At 48.8% G+C, this 20,219-nt stretch overlaps 1 pseudogene; it reads left to right on the forward strand.

The window, feature by feature from the left end:
- Window positions 1–3,565: 3,565 nt before the first annotated feature.
- LOC139274483 (U5 spliceosomal RNA) lies at window positions 3,566–3,668 on the forward strand (annotated as a pseudogene).
- Window positions 3,669–20,219: the final 16,551 nt, after the last annotated feature.

The raw sequence follows: 20,219 nt of genomic DNA on the forward strand, positions 1-20,219 counted from the left end.
TCGCCTCCTGTATCTTCGCTGGGATGCTGGACCAGCTCCCATGGAGGACACAGTTTTTTACCAAGGACAGTAAAGGATCCTGGCTGGTCCATGTCCTGATCTGGCAGGCTGTAACGGGGGACTTTTCGTTCACGAATGCATCCATCACCAAGAGCAAGTCCACTGGCTGTGCCATTTCCACCCTGGTGGTGGGCAATGGCAGCCGACTGAGAGCATCTGCACAGTTCTCTGTGCCCAGTCTGTGACGGATGACATAGTTGTATGCCGACAGTGTGAGCGCCCATCTTTGGATGCGGGCAGAGACATTGGTGTTAATCTCTTTGCTCTCAGAGAACAGCGATATGAACAGCTTGTGGTCAGTTTCAAGCTTAAACTTGAGGCCAAATAAGTATTGGTGCATTTTTTTTACCCCGTTAACGCACGCCAGAGCCTCTTTTTCAATCATGTTGTAGGCCCTTTCGGCCTTGGACAAACTCCTGGACGCATAAGCGACCGGTTGCAAGATCCCCGATTCGTTAGCCTGTTGTAACACACATCCGACCCCATATGACGACACATCGCAAGCTAGCACTAATCTTTTACAAAGGTTATGCAGGACAAGCAGTTTGTTTGAACACAACAGATTTCTGGCTTTCTTAAAGGCAGCCTCTTGTGAATTCCCCCATACCCAGTCGTCTCCCTTGCGCAGTCGCGCATGTAGGGGTTCTAGCAGGGTGCTTAACCCAGGTAGGAAATTACCGAAATAGTTAAGGAGTCCCAGGAACGACCGCAGCTCCGTCACGTTTTGTGGTCTCGGCGCGTTCTTGATGGTTTCCGTCTTGGCGTCGGTGGGTCTGATGCCGTCTGCTGCGATTCTTCTTCTCAAGAACTCGTCCTCCTGCACCAGGAAAACACACTTCGAGCGTTTCAGCCTGAGCCCCACGCGATCCAACTGACTAAGAACTTATTCCAGGTTCTGCAAGTGTTCGATGATGTCCCGACCTGTAACCAGTATGTCGTCCTGGAAAACCATGTGCGAGGAACCGACTTTAGCAGGCTCTCTATGTGCCGTTGGAAGATTGCCACAGCCAACCGAATCCCGAACGGGCACCAGTTATAGATGAACAGACTTTTATGCGTGCTGATGCAGGTGAGGCCTTTTGATGATTCCTCCAACTCCTGCGTCATGTAGGCCGAGGTCAGGTCCAGCTTGGTGAACGTCTTCCCTCCTGCCAGGGTCGCAAATAGGTCATCTGCTTTGGGTAGCGGCTACTGGTCCTGTAGCGAAAAACGGTTAATCGTTACTTTATAGTCCCCACAAATTCTGACCGTGCCGTCCTCTTTAAGTACCGGGACAATCAGACTGGCCTATTCGTTGAATTCCACCGGCACGATGATGCCTTCTCGCTGCAGCCTGTCCAGCTCAATTTCCACTTTCTCATGCATCATGTACGATACCGCCCGTGCCTTCTAGTGGATGGGTCGCATACCGGGAACCAAATGGATCTGCACTTTCGCCCCAAGGAGCTTCCAATATCTGGCTCGAACAATGACGGAAACTTGCTCAGAACCTGGGCACATGAGGCGTCATCGATGGACGAGAGCGCTCGGATGTCGTCCCAGTTCCAGCGTATTTTTCCCAGCCAGCTTCTGCCAAACAATGTGGGGCCATCCCCAGCACAATCCACAGTGGAAGTTCGTATACTGTTCCATCATAGGAGACTTTGACTTCTGCACTGCCAATTACAGGGATTAGTTCCTTGGTGTAAGTCCTTAGTTTGGTGTGAATGGGGCTGAGCTTGGGCCTATGTGCCTTGTTGCAGCACAGCCTGTCGAAGGCCTTTTTCTCATTATGGACTGACTCGTGCCCGTGTCTAGTTCCATGGATACTGGAATTCCTTTCAATTCAACTTTCAACATTATTGGTGGACATTTCGTGGTGAATGTGTGTACCCCGTACACGTCTCCCTCCTCTGTTCGAGTCTCTGATTCAGTCTGATCCACAATGGATCGATCTTCCTCTGTAACGTGGTGGTTTGCAGGGTTTGCAGCTCGCCTGCACATTCACTGGAGGTGTCCCATTGTTCTGCAGCCATTGCACGTATAGTGCTTGAAGCAGCATTGATGGGGCCGATGATCACCTCCGCAGCGTCAACAGGGTGTTAACTGCCTCGCAGTAACAATTGATGGCAGACTCTGGGTTAACTGAGGTCATGCAGCAGCAGCCGGCGCGTATGTTTTGCCGTGTATATTCCAGCTCGAAAATGGCGTTGTTTTGTTCACAGTACTGGCCGAAGTTTCTTTACTCTGCGAAATCTGTTTGGTGTTGACGCTGGTGGACATAAATGCCTGGGCTATCGTTATGGCTTTGCTTAGATTCAGAGTTTCAACGGTTAACAGTTTGCGAAGGATTGCCTCATGGCCAATGCCCAGTACAAAAAGTCTCTGAGCATTTGTTCTAGGAATCCCTCAAATTCACAATGTCCTGCAAGGCGCCTTAGTTCGGCGACATAGCTCGCCACTTCCTGGCCCTCCGATCGTTGACACGTGTAGAACCGATATCTCGCCATCAAAATGCTTTTCTTAGGATTTAGATGCTCCCGGACCAGCGTACACAATTCTTCATGGGATTTAGTTGTGCTTTGGCCGGAGCTAGGAGATTCTTCATGAGGCCATCGGTTGTTGCCCCACAGACAGTTCGGAGGATCGCCCTTTATTTGGCAGCGTTCTCGTTCCCTTCCAGCTCGTATTGGTTGAGTCTCTCCATGAAGGCCTCCCAATCATCCCCTTCTGAGAACTGCTCCAGGATACCAACTGTTCTTTGCATTTTCGCGCGGTTGTTCGTTACCTCGTCGCCAATTGATAAGTTCATAATAAAGGATGAAACTGATTACTGTGAGCAAGTGTGACCTTAGCTCCTTTAATGAGACTCCAGAGTGCAGGTACCATGTGGGTGACCTGCTTATATACCATGCTCCCAAGGGATGCTGGCATCCCTTGGGACTCCAACAGGTAGGCTCTCTGGTGGTAGTGTAATACAGATTGCAAGGGGTCAAATACATAACACGTATCGTAATACTCCTCACACAACTACTGGCAGAACACCAGCAGAGTTGTTTCTCAAACAACAGCCACGAACCAGATTCTCGTTGTTAAAAACAAATTTGACACAGTCTGCAGAAGTGACAGAATTAAGACAGAAAGAGAATCATGATAGAGGTAGAGTAAAAGAGAGAAGTATGAAATTAAATCAGAAGGTGAGCATGAAGAACCATCACAATAAATGGGTAAAGAAGTTACTAGGAAGAGTGGTGAAGATATGTGGTCCTTGCACATATTTGGTCAAGATGTTTGATAATGGATAGGTTAGGTTTGTTCATATTGATCATATTTTACCTGCAGACATGGAAGAAGTTGAAAGTAAAAATGATTCAATTATTGTTGACTCATCAGATAGTTTCGATATACCAGTAGCATATCCTACATCCAATGTACTGGAAACAAATCCAAGAGAAAATCAGAATTTAATCTGTTAAAGAGACAAGGCGCCGCTTGCGTGCGAGCGGCTGTGCGGGATTGATTCGTACACTCTGGTTTCTCTTCAGATCTTTCGCCTTTTCCAAATATTTCTGTGGAGGTGAACACTCGGAGATTTAATTAATTTTTTGAGGCCCTGCTTTTGTGGGGCTGTCTAATTGTTGAAAAAAAGATTAATCTTTAGTTTTTGAGTATGTAGTAGGTGTGGCTTTGTGAAGTTGTAATTATTATTTTGAATACTGAGTGTACTTGCAGTAGTTGTGATGAGGAGGCAATTGGAGCAATAGTCTGGTCCTCAAGTGTTTGGGGTTTATATAAATTGTGTTCTTGAAATGTGTTAATATCATGTGTGTTTCAAATAATTTCACAGATGGTGGGGTGACAGACGAGTCTCACCACCTCCCCTTGATTTTCAACGGCATTACCATTGCCAAATCCTCACTATCAACATCCCGGGGGACTTTTATGGTGTTAATCTATGTATGTAGGAACTGGCCACTGGGCAGGTCGCCGACTTAAAGGACGGTTTATTTGTAATGTAATGTTTTGAACTGTAACCAGTAACTTTAAAATGGATTTAAAAATTGCATCTATTAACGTGCGTAGTGTAAAATCCACTAAGCGATGTGTTTCCACTTTGGGGTACCTTGCCAAGGTCGAAGCAGACCTGCTGTTCTTGCAGGAGTGCGGTCTGCCGCACTTCAGCAGTTACCGGCAGTGGTCACGATGGTGGACCCATGGACCATCCATCTGGTCAGGAGGCAACGACTGCCGGGCCTCAGGCCTGGGCATTCTGCTGCGGGGAGGCCACTTCAACATCACCGAAGTTAAGGAGGTGGTGGGCGGCCGCCTCCTCGTAGCAGATGTAATGTACAAAAATTCCCCTCTCAGGTTAATTAACGTTTATGCCCCAGCTCTCAAACGAGCGGCTGGCCCTCTTCCAGCAACTCCCACTGCTACTGGCAACACCCAGGTCAGTCATTCTGGGCGGTGGCTTCAACTGCATCATCGATGCGGCTGGACGATCCAGCAGAGCCGACAGCAAACTGGACACCACGTCCAGATTCCTGATGGACGCGGTAAAAGATGCCAAGCTGTGCGACGTTTTCAGCAACCACCTGTCGAGACCAGATGGGTCTGCCCATTCCAGAATAGGCTTCCTGTTTGTGTCCCACACGCTCAAGGTCAGATCCACTGTCATTACGCCGGTGTTCTTCTCTGACCACTGCCTCCTACTGGCCGACTGTCACCCACAGGAAAACCAGAAAGTTGGCAGAGGGTTATGGAAGCTGAACATGAAACTGTTGTGTCCGGAAAACATTGAGGAACTCAAGAGGGATCACAAAGGTTGGAGAACCGTAAAACCCCTCTGCGATTCCCCGATGCACTAATGGGAAACAATCAAGACAAACATCAAGAGGTTCTTCATCCTCAAAGGTGTTCAGGAGGAGAGAGGGAGACAGAGGGAATTGTCCCAACTCCAGAAGAGTATGCAAAACCTGCTCCTGTTGCAGTCGATGGGGGTCGATGTCGCGGAGGAACTCCAAGAGGTGAATGGCCAGCAAGCCTCGCTCTTTGCCTCGGAGTTCTCCAAAATCATCTTCCGCTCCAGGGTCCGCTCCGTCGAGCAGGATAAGACGTGTTTGCATTTCTTCTTCCAAAAGGTACACAGGGGGAGCTCTGTGATCACCAGCCTAAAGGAAGAAGACGGTTCTGTGACGTCTTCGCAGCCTGACATGCTGAGGATCAGCAAATCCTTCTATGCCGTGCTGTATGATGTCAAGCCCACAGACCGCGCGGCCTCCCAGTCTTTCCTGTCATCTACCTCGGAGGTCTTAGACAACAGCGAGCGGGAGAGTCTGGACCACCTGCTAACTCTGGACAAGCTGACAAAGGCCGTCCGGTCCTTCGAGACGAATAAAACTCCCGGAAGCGACGGCTTACCGGTCGAATTGTATTCGGCTCTGTGGGACTGGATTGGCCCCGACCTGATGGAAGTGTACGGGGGTATGCTTCTGGCCAGCAGTATGTCAGAATTGATGATGAAAGGCATCATCACCCTCATCTACAAGCAGAAGGGGGAGAGGGAGGACATCAAAAACTGGCGGCCCATTTCGGTGCTCAATGTGGACTACAAGATCCTGTCAAAGGTCATCGTCAAAAGGGTCAAGTCTGCTCTTGAGCTGGTGATTCACCCGGACCAGACCTGCGCTGTCCCCGGCAGGAAGATCTCTGATAGCCTCGCGCTACTCAGGGATACGATCGCCTACGTGCGGGACAGGGGGGTGGACACCTGCTTAATCAGCTTAGACCAGGAGAAGGCCTTTGACAGGATATCGCACACGTACCTGATGGACGTGCTCTCCAAAATGTGGCTTGGGGAGGGTATCCGCAATTGGATCTAACTGCTCTACACAGACATCAGTAGCGCAGTTCTAATCAATGGGTGGGAAACTGAAAGCTTTCCGATCAGATCTGGAGTCAGGGAAGGCTATCCTCTCTCCTCTGTCTTGTTTGTGTGCTGTATCGAGCCCTTTGCCGAGTCCATCAGGAAGGATGCGGGCATTAGAGTGGTGACGATTCGAGCAGCGGAGGTGCTCAGGTCAAGACCTCCTTGTACATGGATGACGTCGCCATCTTTTGCTCAGATCCACAGTCGGTCCGCAGATTGCTCACAATCTGTGACCATTTTGAACTGGCCTCAGGAGTGAAGGTCAATCGCAGCAAAAGCGAGGCCATGTTCTTTGGCAACTGGACCGACCGATCCTTTATTCCCTTCACTGTTAAGCCAGATTACCTGAAGGTGTTGGGAATATGGTTCGGAGCGAACGAGGCACGCGCCAAAAACTGGGAAGAGCGTATCGCCAAAGTGAAACCCTAACAGCATTGTGAGAGTATTGCAAAACAGGCTGTTGCTCTATGTATACAAGCAGATTCTCTGCCTTCTGGCTAAGATCAAGTACTGATTGGGCATTCATATGCTAATTGACTAATTGCAGAAACTCGTCTTTCCAGTTTGGCTGGGTCTGACCTTTTGGCTCGGGCCAAGCACCAATTGGAGAGAGGAAGAAATCAGCATGTCGACCGACCATTGGGCGGACCAGGAGGTCCACCAAGGTGCCGGACTGGCACCACGAACGATTGAAGGCTTCGGCCAAAACACAAGTTGAAAGGAGGAATCTGCAACCTGGATGGCGGCCAACAGAGCGGCGAACCAGGGCGTCCGAAACACCATCCGAGTGACTGTAGAGAAAGTGGAAGGACAGATGACGATCAACCGGGACCTCTTCGTGAAGAAAATCCTGCTGGGAACCTGTGGCCTGAAAGTCACCGATGTCTTCGCCTTGCAGGACATCCCGAAGAGAGGTTGCTTTGATGTGACCTTCAGAAACGTCACCCTATGCCTGAAGTTCCCGAAGGGATTGAAGGAGGCGAGTGAACCAATGCGGTCAATGCTGACTTGGGAACCACTGTTCACCCTCCCGTCGCAGAGGAAGTGCACTATCACAGTGCACGTGTACAACCCCCACATCCCGGTCATTGATGTGCTGACATTCCTCGCCAGGTATGTCGATGGGGCAGGAAACAACATCGACCTGAAAGACCAGCAAGCGCCAGATCCAGGTCACCATGAAAGTGGACCATCCTGCACACCCGCTCCAGCTTCGCCATCGGAGGAAGTCGGGCCTACATGGTGTACGCTGGCCAATGTATGCCGGACCTGCGGGAAGGCAGGCCATGTGGCAGCAAGCTGCAAAACAGTCATCTGCCGTGTTGTGTATCTGTAAAGCATGCACTCCCATGTTCCGCCACCAGGGAAGCTCATCCCCTGAAGTCCCAAGGGATCCCAGCATCTCTTGGGAGCACTGTATATAAGCCGGCCCCTAAGGCCTGTTCCTCACTCTGGAGTGTCTTATTAAAGACTGAGGTCACTGTTACTTTAACCTCCCTGTGTGCAGCCTCATCTGTGTTAGGAACACAATAACTGGCGACGAGAATACAAATCCAACGCAAAGATGCAGCAAACTGTGGGCATCCTGGAGAAGTTCTTGAAGGGTGAGGACTGGGAAGCCTATGTCGAACGGCTAGACCAGTACTTTGTAGCTAATGAGCTGGACGGAGAAGGAAGCGCTGCAAAAAGGAGAGCGGTCCTCCTCACAGTCTGCGGGGCACCGACCTACAGCCTCATGAAGAATCTTCTGGCTCCGGTGAAACCCACAGATAAGTCGTATGAGGAGCTGTGTATACTGGTTCAGGAGCATCTTAACCCGAGGGAGAGCGTGCTGATGGCGAGGTATCGGTTCTACATGTGCCAGCGATCTGAAGGTCAGGAAGTGGCGAGCTACGTCGCCGAGCTAAGGCGACTTGCAGGACAATGTGAGTTTGATGGCTACCTGGAGCAAATGCTCAGAGACTTTTCTGTACAAGGCATTGGCCACGAAACCATCCTACGAAAACTTTTAACTGCAGAGACACCGACCCTCAGTAAAGCCATTGCGATAGCACAGGCGTTTATGTCCACCAGTGATAACACCAAACGTATCTCTCAGCACACAAGTGCTAGCAATGTTCATAAATTAACTGAAACTGTGTTTGCGAGCAGAAATGTACAGGGCAGAACCCACGAGTCTGCAACTGCCAGCAGGCCTCAAGTGACCCAGATGACTCAGAGTCCCCAACAAAGGATGAAAGAAAGGCAATTCACACCTTGTTGGCGTTGTGGAGGCTTCCATTCAGCCTATTCATGCTGCATCAAAGGGTATATTTGCAAGAGCTGTGGAACAATGGGGCTCTCCCAACGAGCTTGCAAATGAGCTGCAAGCTCTGCAAAACCTGCGAACCACCAGAGGAAGATCGGTCCATGGTGGATCAAAGCAATTTCAAGCCTCAGAGAGAGGAGGCCGATGCAGAAGTACACAGGGTGCACACATTTTTGACGAAATGTCCACCTATAATGCTAAACGTAAAATTGAATGGCTTACCCGTAGCCATGGAACTGGACACTGGCGCTAGCCAATCCATCATGAGTAAAAAGATGTTTGAGAGACTGTGGTGCAACAAGACATTCAGACCAGCCCTGAGCCCCATCCACACGAAACTGAGAACGGACACCAAAGAGCTTATCATTGTCTTGGGCAGTGCCATGGTCAAGGTCACCTACGAGGGCACAGTGCATGAACTGTCACTCTGGATTGTCCCGGGCGATGGCCCCACACTGCTTGGAAGGAGCTGGCTGGGCAAAATCTGCTGGAACTGGGATGACATCCGAGCGCTATCACATATCGATGAGGCCTCATGTACCCAGGTTCTTAACAAATTTCCTTCCCTTTTTGAGCCAGGCATTGGAAACTTTTCCGGGGTGAAGGTACGGATCCACTTGGTCCCAGAGGCACGACCTATTCACCACAAGGCGCGAGCGGTACTTCACATGATGAGGGAGAGAGTGGAAATCGAGCTGGACAGGCTGCAACCATAGGGCATCATCTCCCCACTGGAATTCAGCGAGTGGGCCAGCCCGATTGTTCTAATAATCAAAAGTGATGGCATGATCAGGATTTGCGGTGATTATAAAGTAACTATTAATCGTTTCTCGCTACAGGACCAATACCCGCTACCTAAGGCAGACGACCTATTTGCGACACTGGCAGGAGGCAAGACATTCACCAAGCTCGACCTGACTTCAGCCTACATGACGCAGGAGCTGGAGGAGTCTTCAAAGGGCCTCACCTGCATCAACACGCACAAGGGTCTGTTCATCTACAATAGATGCCCGTTTGGAATTCGGTCGGCTGCAGCGATCTTCCAAAGAAACATGAAGAGCCTACTCAAGTCGGTACCACACACGGTGGTCTTTCAGGACGACATATTGGTCACGGGTCGGGACACCGCCGAGCACCTACAAAACCTGGAGGAGGTCCTCCAGCGACGGGATCGCGTAGGGCTGTGACTGAAAAGGTCGAAATGCGTCTTCATGGCAACAGAAGTGAAATTTTTGGGGAGAAAGATCGCGGTGGACAGCACTCGGCCCATAGACGCCAAGACAGAAGCTATCAGGAACGCGCCCAGGTCACGGAGCTGCGATCGTTCCTGGGACTCCTCAACTATTTTGGTAACTTCCTACCGGGGTTAAGCACCCTTTTAGAGCCCCTACATGTGTTATTGCGCAAAGGTGAGAACTGGGTATGGGGAAAAAAACAAGTAATTGCTTTTGAGAAAGCCAGAAACATTTTATGCTCCAACAAGCTGCTTGTATTGTATAATCCGTGTAAAAGACTTGTGCTAGCATGTGACGCGTTGTCGGACGGAGTCGGATGTGTATAACAAAAAGCTAACGTTGCGGGGAAGTTGCAACCTGTCGCCTATGCTTCCAGGAGCTTGTCTAAGGTCGAGAGGGCCTACAGCATGATTGAGAAAGAGGCATTAGCGTGTGTGGTCGGGGTAAAGAAAATGCATCAGTACCTGTTTGGCCTCAAATTTGGCCTGGAAACCAATCTCAAGCCCCTCACATCCCTGTTCGCTGAAAACAAGGGCATAAATACTAATGCCTCAGCTCGCATACAAAGGTGGGCACTCGTGCTATCAGCGTATAACTATACCATCCGCCACGGGCCAGGCATCGAGAACTGTGCGGATGTTCTCAGTCGGCTACCATTGCCCACCACGGGGATGGAAATGGCGCAGCCTGCAAACTTGTTGATGGTGGCGCAGCCCGCAGACTTGTTGATGGCATGGAAGCGTTTGAAAATGATAAATCACCTGTCACGGTCCGCCAGATTAGGACTTGGACCAGCCAAGATCCTCTGCTGTCCCTAGTAAAAAACTGTGTACTGCATGGGAGCTGGGCCAGCATCCCTGTTGAAATGCAAGAGCCAACCAAGCCGAGCCAGCGGCGAAAGGACGAGCTGTCCATTCAGGCAGACTGCCTGTTGTGGGGTAACCGCGTAGTGCTACCAAAAAAAGGCAGGGAGACGTTCATCTCGGATCTCCACAGCACACACCCAGTATAGTAATGAGGAAAGCGATAGCCAGATCCCACGTGTGGTGGTCCAGTATCGACTCTGACTTAGAATCCTGTGTACGGCAATGCAGCATATGTGCTCAGTTGAGCAACACGCCCAGAGAGGCACCACTAAGTTTGTGGTCCTGGCCCTCCAGACCATGGTCGAGGATCCACGTCGACTATGCGGGTCCGTTTCTCGGTAAAATGTTTCTGGTGGTGGTGGATGCCTTTTCAAAATGGATTGAATGTGAAATAATGTCGGGAAGCACTGCCACCGCCACCATTAAAAGCCTGAGGGCCATGATTGCCACCCACGGCCTGCCTGACATACTGGTCAGTGACAACGGGTCATGTTTCACCAGTGCCGAATTTAAAGAATTCATGACCCGCAATGGGATCAAACATGCCTCCTCGGCCCCGTTTAAACCAGCCTCCAATGGGCAGGCAGAGTGGGCAGTACAAACCATCAAACAGAGTCTTAAATGAGTCACAGAAGGCTCACTCCAAACCCGCCTGTCCCGAGTACTGCTCAGCTACCGCACGAGACCCCACTCGCTCACAGGGGTGCCCCCGGCTGAGCTACTCATGAAAAGGACACTTAAAACTAGACTCTCGCTGGTTCACCCCAACCTGCATGATCAGGTAGAGAGCAGGTGGCAGCAACAAAACGTAATCAATGGTCGCGCCACTGTGTCATGGGAAATTGATCTGAATGACCCTGTGTATGTGCTAAACTATGGACATGGTCCCAAGTGGATCGCGGGCACGGTGATAGCTAAAGAAGGGAATAGGGTGTCTGTAGTCAAACTAGACAATGGACAAATTTGCAGAAAGCACCTGGACCAAACGAGGCTGCGATTCACAGACTGCCCTGAACAACCCACAGCAGACACCACCTTTTTCGAGCCCACAACACACACCCAAAGGATCAATGACACCACGCCGGACCAGGAAATCGAACCCATCACGCCCAACAGCCCAGCAAGGCCAGGCTCACCCTGCAGGGCCAATAACATGCCAGCCCAGCGAGGGCACAGCCAACACACCAGAACAGACATTTGTACCGAGGTGGTCCACCAGGGAAAGAAAGGCTCCCGACCGCCTCACCTTGTAAATAGTTTTCACTTTTACTTTGGCAGGGGGAGTGATGTTGCGTATCTGTAAAGCATGCACTCCCATGTTCCGCCACCAGGGAACTCATCCCCTGAAGTCCCAAGGGATCGCAGCATCCCTTGGGAGCACTGTATATAAGCCGCCGCCTAATGCCTGTTCCTTGTTCTGGAGCGTCTTATTAAAGACTGAGGTCACTGTAACTTTAACCTCCCTGTGTGCAGCCTCATCTGTGTTAGGGACACAATATGCCACATCTGCAAGAACGAAGGCCAGCAGACAAAGGACTGTAAAGAGACCAAGTGCTGCCACCTTTGTGGTCAGGCTGGGCATCTTTACAAGAACTGTCCCAAACGCAACTTCAGCTAAGTGCAGGCGGCAAAGAACATTGCACGAGAGGAGGAGGAAGCTGAGGAGCACAACGCTCCAGAGGAGACCTACAACCTCGCCCCAACCAACACGCTGTGGAAAGAAGCAACCACCCTCGTGGACTCCAAGTCAGTGAGGAAGAGAAGCCTGCTACGGCGAGCTGCGAGACACCAGCACCCAGCAGTGAAGCTCTCCCACAGCACACCGAGTCCATGAACTAGGAGGCAGCAGATGATGGAGCGGGATGGGAGACCCGCAAAAGGCCCGCAAGCGTAAGGAAAAGAGGCAAGCAAGGGCCCCTGCTGAAACGAAAGGGAAGAGGCGGCTAATGTCCACAACAGACAGTAGCAGCAGCAGCTCGTCTGATGACGAAAGGCGAGACAAAGCCCCTCACTACCGCCACCAGAACAAGAGGCAAAATGCCAATCCACAGCCCCAGGCGACCGGGAGCAGTGAAGCGACCAGTGCTACACCACTCCGGGAACCCGGGAGCAGCGAAGTGCCCAGCGCACACGAGCTCCGGAATACCGGGAGCGAAGAAGCGACCAGCGCAGCCCAGCTCCGGGACAATGGGAGCAGTGAAGTGCCCAGCACACCCCACCTCCGGAATACCGGGAGCGACGCAGCGACCGAAGCACCCCAGCTCAAGAACGTTGTGACTGATGAAAAGAGGGAACCATCAACACCAGGCGAGGACAGCGCAGAGGACATATCGGCTATCTGACAACACTGCAGCAGTCCCCTGGTCGAAGCACCCCCACGGCAGAGGATGATCCGTAGCCCCCTCAGGATGTAGTTGTTAACCTGCTTGTATACATAGAGCACCATGTACTGAAAAACACCTGTGTTGTGCCATGTATAATGAAAGTCTCTGCACTGTTTTGTAACTTGTAAAGAAATATAAATGTATCCCCATCCGGTCCGTGTGCTGCTTTCATCTGCGTAGTGCTACATGTAACGTGATTCGTGATCGGTATTAAAATGTATCCTGGAATGTAATGTAAACCTGTTCTCATCTGCTCCATGTAATACCCTTATTTGCACTGTACGACATGTAACATGATTTACTAAACTGTACCTTGAAATTAAAAGTATGCTAGTGCATTGTATGGAACTGCTGTCAGCATCCAAACGAATTGTATGGAATTGCTGACCGCAAGGTACTGAACTATTTTCCAATGTATTGTGAAAATTTTATGTGAATAAAGTACATTTTTGAAAAAAAAACCTTTTACTAAAGATTTCCGTGGAGAGCAACACATGTAGTTTTAATTAATTTTTTGAGGCTCTGCTTTTGTTTGGCTGTCTAATTGTTGAAAAAAAGACTAATATTTAGTTTTTGAGTATGTAGTAGGTGTGGCTTTGTGAAGTTGTAATTATTATTTTGAATATTGAATCTACTTGCAGTAGTTGTGATGAGGAGGAAATCGGAGCAGTAGTCTGGTCCTCAAGTGTTTGGGGTTTATATAAATTGTTTTCTTGAAATGCGTTACTATAATGTGTGTTTCAAATAAATTCACAGATGGCCGGGTGACAGACGAGGCTCACCACCTCCCCTTGATTTTCAACAGCATTACCATCGCCGAATCCCCCACCATCAACATCCTGGGGGTCATTGACCTGAAACGTAACTGGACCAGCCACATAAAGGACTGCAAAAGGACATAGACAGGCTAAGTGAGCGGCCAAAAATTTGGCAGATGGAGTATAATGTTGGAAAGTATGAGGTAATGCACTTTGGCAGAAAAAAATCAAAAAGCAAGTTATTATTTAAATGGAGAAAGATTGCAAAATGCTGCAGTACAACGGGACCTGGGGTATTTGTGCATGAAGCACAAAAGGATAGTATGCAAGTACAGCAAGTGATCAGAAAGGCCAATGGAATCTTGGCCTTTATTGCAAAGGGGCTGGAATATAAAAGCAAGGAAGTCCTGCTACAGCTATATCGGGTATTGTTGAGGCTACACCTGGAATACTGCGTGCAATTTTGGCTTCCATATTTACGAAAGGATATACTTGCTTTGGAGGCAGTTCAGAGAAGGTTCACGAGGTTGATTCCGGAGATGAGGGGGTTGCCTGATGAGGAAAGGTTGAGTAGGTTGGGCCTCTACTCATTGGAATTCAGAAGAATGAGAGGTGATCTTATTGAAACGTATAAGATTATCAGGAGCTTGACAAGGTGGATGCAGAGAGAATTTTTCCACTGATGGGGGAGACTAGAACTAGAGGGCATGATCTTAGAATAAGGGGCTGCCCATTTAAAACAGAGATGAGGAGAAATTTCTTCTCTCAGAGGGTTGTAAATCTGTGGAATTCGCTGCCTCAGTGAGCTGTGGAAGCTGGGGCATTGAATAAATTTAAGACTGAAATAGAAACATAGAAACATAGAAAATAGGTGCAGGAGTAGGCCATTCGACCCTTCGAGCCAGTACCAGCATTCAATATAATCATGGCTGATCATGCATTTCAGTACCCCATTCCAGCTTTCTCTCCATGCCCCTTGACCCCTTTAGCCATGAGGGCCACATCTAATACCCTTTTGAATACATCTAACGAACTGGCCCCAACAACTTTCTGTAGTAGAGAATTCCACATGCCCACAACTCTCTGAGTGAAGAAGTTTCTCGTCATCTCGATCCTAAATGGCTTACGCATTATCCTTAGACTGTGACCTCTGGTTCTGGACTTCCTCAACATCAGGAACATTCTTCCTGCATCTAACCTATCCAATCCCATCAGAATTTCATATATTTCTATGAGACCCCTCTCATTTTTCTAAATTCCATTGAATACAAGCCTAGTCAATCCAGTCGTTCTTCATATGTCAGTCCTGTCATCCTGGGAGTCAGTCTGGTGAACCTTTGCTGCACGCCCTCAATAGCAAGAATGTCCTTCCTCGGATTAGGAGACCAAAACTGTACACAATATTCAAGGTGTGGCCTTACCAAGGCCCTGTACAACTGTAGTAAGCTCCTATACTCGAATCCTCTCGACATGAAGGCCAACATGCCATTTGCCTTCTTCACCACCTGCTGCACCTGTATGCCAACCTTCAATGACTGATGTACCATGACACCCAGGTCTCGTTGTACCTCCCCCTTTACCAATCTGTCACCATTCAGGTAATCAGCCCTCCTGTTTTTACCACCAAAGTGGATAACCTCACATTTATCCACATTATACCGCATCTGCCATGTATTTGCCCACTCACCTAACCTGTCCGAGTCACCCTGCAGACTCTTAGCATCCTCCTCACAGCTCACACTGCCACCCAGCTTAGTGTCATTTGAAAACTTGGAGATATTACATTCAATTCCTTCGGCTAAATCATTAATGTATATTGTAAATAGCTGGGGTCCCAGCACTGAACCTTGCAGTACCCCACTAGTCATGACTGCCATTCCAAAAAGGATCCGTTTGTTCCTACTCTCTGCTTCCTGTCTGCCAACCAGTTCTCTATCCACGTCAATACATTACCCCCAATACCATGTGCTTTAATTTTGCACACTAATCTCTTATGTGGGGCCTTGTCAAAAGCCTTTTGAAAGTCTAAATACACCACATCCACTGGCTCCCCCTTGTCCACTCTATTAGTTACATCCTCAAAAAATTCTAGAAGATTTGTCAAATATGATTTCCCTTTCATAAATCCATGCTGACTTGGACCGATCTTGTCACTGCTTTCCAAATGCGCTGCTATTTCATCCTTAATAATTGATTCCAACATTTTCCCCACCACTGATGTCAGGCTAACCGGTCTATAATTCCTTGTTTTCTCACTCCCTCCTTTTTTAAAAAATGGGGTTACATTAGCTACCCTCCAGTCCATAGGAACTGATCCAGAGTCGATAGAATGTTGGAAAATGACCACCAATGCATCCATTATTTCTCGGGCCACTTCTTTAAGTACTCTGGGATGCAGACTATCAGGCCCTGGGGATCTATCGCCCTTCAATCCCATCAATTTTCCTAACACAATGTGCTGGCTAATAAGGACTTCCTTTAGTTCCCCCTTCTAGCTAGATCAACATTCCCCTAGTATTTCCGGAAGGTAATTTGCATCTTCCTTAGTGAAGACAGAACCAAAGTATTTGTTCAATTGGTGTGCCATTTCTTTGTTCTCCATTTTGACTTCACCTGATTCTGACTTTAAGGGACCTACATTTGTCTTCACTAATCTTTTTCCCTTCACGTATCTGTAGAAGCTTTTGCAGTCAGTTTTTATGTTCCCTGCAAGCTTACTCTCATATTCTATTTTTTCCCTCCTAATTAAACCCTTTGTCCTCCTCTGCTTAATTCTAAATTTCTCCCAGTTCTCAGATGTGCTGCTTTTTTTGACCAATTTATATGACTCTTCCTTGGATTTAACACTATCCCTAATTTCCCCTCTAAGCCACGGATGAGCCACCTTCCCTGTTTTATTTTCACGCCAGACAGAGATGTACAATTGTTGAAGTTCATCCATGTGATCTTTAAATGTCTGCCATTGCCTATCCACAGTCAACCCTTTAAGTATCATTCGCCAGTCTATCCTAGCCAATTCACGTCTCATACCATCGAAGTTACCTTTCTTTAAGTTCAGGACTCTAGTCTCTGTATTAACTGTGTCACTCTCCATTTTAATGAAAAATTCTACCATATTATGGTCACTCTTCCCCAAGGGGCCTCGCACAACAAGAGTGCTAATTATTCCTTTCTCATTACACAACACCCAGTCTAGGATGGCCAGCTCTCTTGTTGGTTCCTCGACATATTGGTCCAGAAAACCATCCCTTATACACTCCAGGAAATCCTCCTCCACCGTATTGCTACCAGTTTGGTTAGCCCAATCTGAATGTAGCTTAAAGTCACCCATGATAATTGCTGTACTTTTATTGCACGCATCCCTAATTTCCTGTTTGATGCAATCCCCAACCTCACTATGACTGTTTGGTGGTCTGCACACAACTCCCACTAGCGTTTCCTTAGACAGTTTCTTAAACGATAAGGGGATAAGGGGTTATGGGGAGCGGGCAGGGAAGTGGAGCTGAGTCCATGATCAGATCAGCCATGATCTTACTGAATGGCGGAGCAGGCTTGAGGGGCCGTATGCCCTACTCCTGCTCCTATTTCTTATGTTCTTATAAAAACTGTGATAACAAAAGCCGGTCAGAGACTGGGTCGGCTATGATTGTCTCACCTCCTGACTCCCCAAAGCCTTTCCACCATCTACAAGGCACAAGTTAGGAGTGTGATGGAATACTCTTCATTTGCCTGGATGAGTGCAGCTCCCATAACACTCAAGAAGCTCGACACCATCCAGGACAAAGCAGCCCACTTGATTGCCACCCCATCCACCACCTTCAACATTCACTCCCTCCACCATCGGCGCACCGTGGCTGCAGAGTGTACCATCTGTAAGATGCACTGTAGCAACTCGCCAAGGCTTCTTCGACAGCACCTCCCAAACTCACGACCTCTACCACCTAGAGGGTCAAGGGCAGCGGACGCATGGGAGCTCCATCACCAACAAGTTCCCCTCCAAGTTACACACCATCCTAAGTATGAAATATATTGCCTTTCCTTCAGCGTCACTGGGTCATAATCCTGGAAATCCTCCCCAAACAGCAGTGTGGGAGTACCTTCACCAGAAGGACTACAGCGGTTCAAGAAGGAAGCTCACCATCACCTTCTCAAAGGTAATTCGCGATGGACAATAAATGCTGGCCTTGCCAGCGATGCCCACATCCCAGAACAAATTTTTTTTTTAATTTGCATACAGAAGCTTCCACAAACAGCAATGTGATATGACCAAATAATCTGTTTTTAGTGATATTGGTTGAGGGATAAATGTTGGCCAGGACATTGGGGAGAACTCCCCAGCTTCTATTTGAAATAGTGCGATGGGATCTATTGCAACCACCTGAGAGAGCAGAAAGCCCTTGGTTTAACATTTCATCCAATAAACAGCATCTCTAACAGTGCAGCACTCCCTCAGTATTGGACTGGAGTGGCAGCCTAGATTTTTGTGGTAATGAACCCATAACGCCTGACTCAAAGACAAGAGCATTACTAACTGAACCACGGTTGACACAACTGTGCACCATGGCTCTGAGCACTGTGTCTGCACTCATTGTATTAATGAAAACAAAGACTTACATTTATAAGCCTTTCACGATCACTGGACATCTCAAAGTGCTTTGCAGTCAATGAAGTAATGGTTTAATATGTGAAGTAAAAAAAAAGTTTTCTCACTAGCCGAAACTGCACTAATCAAAATTTTTTACCTTAAATTTGGAGAGAATAAAAATATTAAGTAAACTTGTACCGAAGTATAAATGCAAGTTTTTGTTGAAGTAAGAATTTGACATGTCACTGTAAACCCAGCCCACCCAAAGCCAAGAGCTAATTTACATACCCATAATACTCAGCACAGTACTTTGCAAATAAGCAAAATAAACGTCAAGTCTGACCGTAGTTTTCACAGAAATTGAAGATTGCAGTTAATTTTCTTCATGCTGTACTGATCTGTGGTAATATATTCTCTCTGGATGTTAGTTCTGTCGCTCAGCACAATGTTAAAGAGACAAGTCACCGCTTATGTGCGAGGGGCTGTGCAGGATTAGTTTGCATGCTTTGGTTTCCCTTTAGATTGTATAAATATTTCACCTTTTACATTGCAGTGGAATGACCACAGGGGACGGGAGTCGAGAGAGGCAGTGGCCTATAAAAGGCTCAGCAGTCCGGGGAGCGTCGAGAGAGGCAGGAGTCGAGAGAGGCAGCGGCCTATAAAAGGCTCAGCAGTCCGGGGAGCATCGAGAGAGGCGGGAGTCGAGAGAGGCAGCGGCATATAAAAGGTTCAGCAGTCCGGGGAGCGTCGAGAGAGGCGGGAGTCGAGAGAGGCAGCGGCCTATAAAAGGCTCAGCAGTCCGGGGAGCGTCGAGAGAGGCGGGAGTCGAGAGAGGCAGCGGCATATAAAAGGCTCAGCAGTCCGGGGAGCGTCGAGAGAGGCGGGAGTCGAGAGAGGCAGCGGCCTATAAAAGGTTCAGCAGTCCGGGGAGCGTCGAGAGAGGCAGCGGCCTATAAAAGGCTCAGCAGTCCGGGGAGCGTCGAGAGAGGCGGGAGTCGAGAGAGGCAGCGGCCTATAAAAGGCTCAGCAGTCCGGGGAGCGTCGAGAGAGGCGGGAGTCGAGAGAGGCGGGAGTCGAGAGAGGCTTACTTGTGCAGCTCCAGCTGAGAGAAGTCAAAAAAGAAGTAGAAAGAAATCAAAAGGTGACGTCACAGCCAACGTGGTAAGTGATTGGCTGCTGATTGGTGATTAGTTTTTCTTTTTCTTTATTAGTCAGTAACTTTTAACATTGTTGTCGGCAATTTAAGTGTATCTAAGGGTTAAGTCATGGCAGGACAGCTCGGTCACGTGATATGCTCCTCCTGTACCATGTGGGAACACGGGGACAACACCAGTGTCCCTGACGACTACATGTGCGGGAAGTGTGTCCACCTCCGGCTACTGACGGTCCGCGTTGCGGAGTTGGAGCTGAAGGTGGATTCACTCTGGAGCATCCACGATGCTGAGAATGACGTGAGTATCACGTGTAGCGAGTTGGTCTTACCGCAGGAGAAGGGTCCACAGCCAGCGAGGGAATGGAAGACCAGCAGGAAGAGTAGTGCAAGGAAGGTAGTACAGGGGTCCCCTGTGGTCATCCCACTGCAAAACAGATACACTGCTTTGAGTGCTGTTGAGGGGGATGACTCATCAGGAGCGGGCAGCAGCAGCCAAGTTCATGGCACCGTGGCTGGCTCTGTTGCACAGGAGGGCAGGAAAAAGAGTGGGCGAGCGATAGTGATAGGGGATTCAATTGTAAGAGGAATAGATAGGCGTTTCTGCGGCCGCAACCGAGACTCCAGGATGGTATGTTGCCTCCCTGGTGCAAGGGTCAAGGATGTCTCGGAGCGGGTGCAGGACATTCTAAAAAGGGAGGGAGAACAGCCAGTTGTCGTGGTGCACGTTGGTACAAATGACATAGGTAAAAAAAGGGATGAGTTCCTACGAAATGAATTTAAGGAGCTAGGAGCTAAATTAAAAAGTAGGACCTCAAAAGTAGTAATCTCGGGATTGCTACCAGTGCCACGTGCTAGTCAGAGTAGGAATCGCAGGATAGCTCAGATGAATACGTGGCTTGAGCAATGGTGCAGCAGGGAGGGATTCAAATTCCTGGGGCATTGGAACCGGTTCTGGGGGAGGT

Source organism: Pristiophorus japonicus, chromosome 9, assembly GCF_044704955.1.
Source record: "Pristiophorus japonicus isolate sPriJap1 chromosome 9, sPriJap1.hap1, whole genome shotgun sequence".
Taxonomy (NCBI): domain Eukaryota; kingdom Metazoa; phylum Chordata; class Chondrichthyes; family Pristiophoridae; genus Pristiophorus; species Pristiophorus japonicus.